Source organism: Corticium candelabrum, chromosome 14 (genome assembly GCF_963422355.1).
Source record: "Corticium candelabrum chromosome 14, ooCorCand1.1, whole genome shotgun sequence".
NCBI lineage: Eukaryota > Metazoa > Porifera > Homoscleromorpha > Homosclerophorida > Plakinidae > Corticium > Corticium candelabrum.
Genome location: NC_085098.1, coordinates 3,348,502 through 3,354,501, shown reverse-complemented (window position 1 = coordinate 3,354,501; position 6,000 = coordinate 3,348,502).

Below are 6,000 nucleotides of genomic sequence, written 5' to 3'. Positions count from 1 at the left end.
ACCTGTACGACTAGAATCGCACAACGTTTGCTAGCGCACTAGCAAAATATGCGGGATAACGTCTGTGAACAGCCCAAACGGGGATGTATCCTAATTGTGGAATTTTGTTTCTCCGCCACAGAAAGCGACCGAGTCTGAGTAACAGCTGGATTAGATACCTGAATGGTTGCCTCACAAGCTAGTACTTTGGGCCGCAATCAAAACCATGTTCTGTTGTGCATCACGACGATTCATCTGCGAAACTGTTAGTTATCACCTACAAAGTTCCTCCCATCACGTCCACAAATTCGAGGTATACGAATCGATATTTTATTGGATCATGAAAGTGCTTTGACGTTAGTTAAGCAATTATCGAGTATCTTAGTAAAGATTTGAGACTATAGTTACGTTGACTGTAACGTGCTAAAGATGCGCATTATGTGCATGAAGCGAACGTGTATTTCCAGTCCAGTAAACATGTAAATATCTTCACCCATACTAGATCTAGACATCAGTAATCCACTGACAATCTAGCTGTTTTCACTGCTACTACATCTGGCCACAATAGGGTATGAAATGAGAACGAACAAAGTAGGTGGAATGTCAATATCACCGACATTCGTAATCCAGTCAGAATTTGACTGTCTTTACTGCTACTAGATCAGGCAACAATAAGACACAAAATGAAAACCTACAAACTCACCTAGGATAGGTGGAAGGTCAAAACTACCTTGTCTGATATCAATAATCATCTCCACCAGCAACGCAAATAGATGCTCGAACAACAGTTTACAGTTCGTACGTTCATCTAAACATGATTGATCGTCTCCTGCATTCTATCATAGACAGAACACTTGGTTTCTGCAAAATTTGAAAGGCACGACGCCATTTTACACAGAGGTGATACAGCACGGAACATGGTTTTGATTGCGGCCCGAAATACCAGCTTGTGAGGCAACCATTCAGGTATCTAGTCCAGCTGTTTCTCAGGCTTGGTCGCTTTCTGTAACGGAGAAAAATGTCCACAATTATGATACACCCCGCGTCCAGGCTGTTTACAGACGTTATCCCGTATATTGTGCTAGTGCGCTAGCTGACGTTGTGCGATTCTAGTCGTACAGGTACCGTTACGAAGCTTCTAGATTGGTGCGTATATCGGACATGTTTTCCTGTCTCTTCTAGTCTCGCGTAGCCAGACCCCTTTCCGACGCGGACTCCCCGGCGAAATGGGGTCTGGTGTACGGCCTTTGATGTCGCTGTGTGCCGCGTAGCCAGAAATCGGCTATCTAAAGACCGGATTTAGTTTTTTAAACGCTTCACTAAAGACGAGACTGGTATGCACGCAATGCAATCCTATCCCTATAGCTTCTCTTGTTTCGTAGAGAACAACTCGAAGACTACAGCTAGAGTCGTTGCTGTTTGTGAAATCTGCATGTCTACAGCAGCGATTAAACGCGGCCGCGGGGACGTTGACGTCGACAGGCTTCGATTTCATGCAGCCATGATCGACGTCGTACGATCTAGCGTTGTGCGCTCGTGTCACAACGGAGACTGAATGCGAACGTACTCAGCGCTGTTTGCTGTTTTTTGACGTCTAAAGCGACCACATACAGTCCGGAGTGAGCGATATCTGGAAGGGCTTGGAGTTGCATGACGTCATCGAAACAAGATGAGTCGTCTTTCTGTGTTTGGGTAATCATTTCATGTGTTTTGTGCATTGTTTTGGTAAACACGTACAGTAGCAACCAGGAAGAGACCAAATCGTTTAATCGCTGCTGTAGACATGCAGATTTCACAAACAGCAACGACTCTAGCTGTAGTCTTCGAGTTGTTCTCTACGAAACAAGAGAAGCTATTGAGATAGGATTGCATTGCGTGCATACCAGTCTCGTCTTTAGTGAAGCGTTTAAGAAACTAAATCCGGTCTTTAGATAGCCGATTTCTGGCTACGCGGCACACAGCGACATCAAAGGACGTACACCAGACCCCATTTCGCCGGGGAGGCCGCGGCGGAAAGGGGTCTGGCTACGCGAGACTATGTCTCTTCGTGCAGGCTACGAGAGAAACAGCGATTGTAACTCAAATTACCGGGGAGTGTCCACAATGATAGGTACACCTACCCTAGACGGGGTAATGCTCCGGAAACAGAGGCAAAGTTTTTGGCAATTACCTCGTCTCCAATTCAATAACAGTGACTCTTGCTAGTTGTTGCATTACAATTAGTGTAGTTTGAAAATGTTCATTTGACACTCAAATTATGCTGGGCCGTACACTCTCATCTTTCAGCTAGAAGGTTGAACACGCACGCACAGTTATGCCCTCGTGTTCTCGTGACATAATTTTTTGGCCGTGCTGTGTGAAAATGACTCAGACTGACAGTCGAATGGGACAGTGGGAGTCACTTGGTTTGTACTCGGTATCTTGTTGTGTTGTATATAATTCTGTTCATTACATGTACTAGTGTCGTTGTAATGTAGTATATGGTCACGTGATACTTCAGTGATGTATTTAGCCTGCAGCGCTATAATAATAGCTCATTTATGATACCCCCCACTTGCGCGTACCAAAGACATTACATTGGTGACAGGATGGACAATTGTGTACCTACAGCCTTTGGAGGTTATGATGACTTGCTGGTATTTCTGGATCGCGTTACTGTCTGGTCACAGTTGAAGGGTTTTTCGGGAGAAAAGAAGGCTCTCGCCCTAGCATCACGATTGGAAGGGGCTGCATTTGATAACTATCGACGCCTGTCGGTGGACGACAAAACAAGTTTTGACGTAATCGTCAGTTCGCTAAAACGTGAGTTTCTACGTGGCGGAGCAGATCGCATGCAGGCAGTCACTGACCTACGACGACGAAAATGGGCTGTTACTGCAGAATCTGTTGGTGCGTTTGGTCATGATGTTCAACGACTTGCTCGTTTATCTTACCCTAGTTTCGACGTGGATTCGGTAACTACAGTGGCTCGAGACGCGTTTTTGGAAGGGTTGCCGCATGAGTTCCAAGTTCAGCTTCGTTTGAGTGGAGATACAGCTTTAAAATCAGTGGCAGAATTAAGTGAAGAAGCACATCGTTTACAGATAGCAGGTGTCGGTGAGAGAAAACCAAGCGGGACGATGCCGGCACTTTCACGTGATTTCAGTCAATCGTCTGGTTCCGGTCTTTTGTCAACCGGCGAAGATACACGATGTCATAATTGCCGATCATTAACATTTGACAGGTCGGCGGATGCCGATGACGTTGGTCATGTCAGTGCGGTTGATTCGGCTTCCGGTAGCCGACAGAAGTCTGTTTGGGGTCGCGGTCGCGGTCGACGACGGAAAGACTTTGGAATGCAGAAAACATCTGGCCGATTTTGTTTCATCTGTGGCGATCCTAACCATATTCGTCCCAATTGTCCCCATTTGCACGATTGTCATCGGTGTTTACGTCCAGGACATGTAGCCCGTAATTGCACGGCACAGGCTCCAGTACATCGAGGTAGCGGTAAGCAAAGTCACGTTACAAACCTGACGACTAATGTACATGGTTTCATAATGGTGACAGCTATAATTGGTAAAGAGAAATGCCCTTTCCTCGTTGACACGGGAGCTGATGTGAGTTTAATAGGCTATGATGTCGTTGAGGGAAACAAGTTGGCAATGACACGGCGGGTCGCCCGCCAACCCGTAATGGTCGATGGCACGATACTTAGATGTGAAGGTATGGTGAATGAATTTATCCAGCTAGGATCTCGTGGTATTCGTGCCTCCTTTTACGTGGTTAAAGGAATTCCTTATGGGATATTGGGAACCGATGTGTTGTCGTCTCTAGCGGTACAGATTGATGTGGCCAATAAGAAATTGTGTATTGACGGAGATGAAGTATCAAGTTTCGAGAAGGTTGACACCATTCAACACTCTGTTCGGCTGGTAAAATTTGGGCGAGTATTTGCACCGGTCCACATGACGATTCCTCCAGGACAAGAAATGACTATATGGGGTCAAGTTTGTTCCGCCATACCAACGGAATGGACAGGTATTATTGAGGTAACAGAAGATTTGTGCGAAAGATCTGGTTTGTTGGGTTGCGATACGATCGCAGTTGGAGGTAATCAAAAGAGGGTTCCTGTCCGAGTTTGCAATTTGACGTCTTCTCCTATAGCAGTGCATAAGGGACAAAACATTGCAGAATTTTCGGAAGCGGCCGTTGTTAATAATCAGAATGGAATTAAACGTGGTAAATCTCCAGATGTAGGGGGTAAACCTTGGATGGAGGTAACTTTTGGAGACAAGTTGACGCAAGTGGAAAGGACTCAGAAAGATTTCTCAAGCGTTATCGTACCGTATTTTCATATGAAGGAAATGAGGGAAGTGCAAATGGAATGGAGCATACAATTCCGTTAACAGATGATGCTCCTGTGACATGCCGCCTTTGTAGATTGCCGACAAAGTGGAGAGCGGAGGTTGCAGAAGAGGTAAGAAATCTTCACCAACGAGGAGTTATACGTCCTTCAACGTCTGCGTTTGCTGCACCAGTATGTCCGGTAAAAAAGATGGAACTTTACGTTTGTGCATTGATTATAGAGCTCTAAATGCGAGAACTAAAGATACGGCCATTCCCACGGGAAATCTATTAGAAGCTGTTGAATCTATGGCTGGAGCACGTTTTTTTTTTTAGTAAAATCGACTTAGCGCATGGCTATTTCCAAATACCCATTGCAGAGAAAGATAAAGAAAAGACTGCTTTTAGTACACAATCCGGATTATGGGAATTCAACAGAATGCCATTTGGACTAAAGGGAGCACCAGCTACATTTTGCCGTGTGATGAATTCAATCTTAGGTCATATGTCACCATTACAGCTAGTGCTATATATGGATGATCTGTGTGTTTTCTCTGACTCGTTTCATTCACATTTAGAACGTCTAGAACAAGTCCTTCAGACATTACAGGGTCATGGATTGAGAGTCAATGGAAAAAAGTGTGAGATTGGTATGACTGAAGTTGTTTTTTGTGGATATAGAGTGAGTGCAAATGGCCTTAGTCCAAAATCAGAAAAGACAGTGGCGATTGCCAAAATTCAGAGACCGAGTTCAATTAAAGAGGTCAAGTCATATTTGGATATGACCGGTTGGTATCGACGTTTTATTCCGAAATATTCAACAATTGCTAAACCACTTACGTCGTTATTAGGTGACAAACTTTTCATTGGTCCCCTGAATGCGACAGTCCGTTTGTTACTTTAAAAACAAGATAATGTCTGCTCCGGTGCTAGCTCATTCTGACCCATCTCAGATGTTTATACTTACAACGGATGCCTCAACGGTAGGAATTGGAGCCGAATTAGCACAAAGCACTCCAGACGGTGTGAGACCTGTAGCTTATTTTAGCAGAGTTCTGACCAAAACAGAAAGAAAGTATTCTACCTATGACCGTGAGTTTCTCGCTATAGTTATGGCGGTACGACATTTTCGACACCATTTGATTGGAACGAGGTTCATAGTACGAACGGATCATCGTCCCCTCCAATTTAGATCGGTTGTTAAAGACCCTTGGGGTCGAAGAGCCAGGTGGATTGCGGAGCTGGAAGAGTACTCGTTTAGTGTAGAATATATAAATGGTGAAACACATAAAGTGGCGGACGCTTTGAGTCGTTTGGAACCTCAGGATGAGTACTGGTGCGAAAACGACATAGAATATGGTGCAGTCGACAAGATAATTCCCGACTGTGCTGTGAGGTCGTTATCACAAAAGTGTGTTGCCTGGGCTGAAGACGCACGATGAACATTTGGCAGGTCATCGGGGTTCTAAGAAAACTTTGCTTCGGGTTTTGTGTCGTTTTTGGTGGCCAACCGTTCGTAAAGATGTAGAAAACTACACGCAATCTTGCACTGTTTGTGCTGAAAGAATGCCTGTCAACATTAAAGCTCGAGCTCCCCTGTTGGAAAGACCGTCATCAGCAAAACCATTTGAGGTTATTGAAATGGACATCAAAGGTCCTCTACCGAAAACCGACGGCGGATATCAATACATTTTT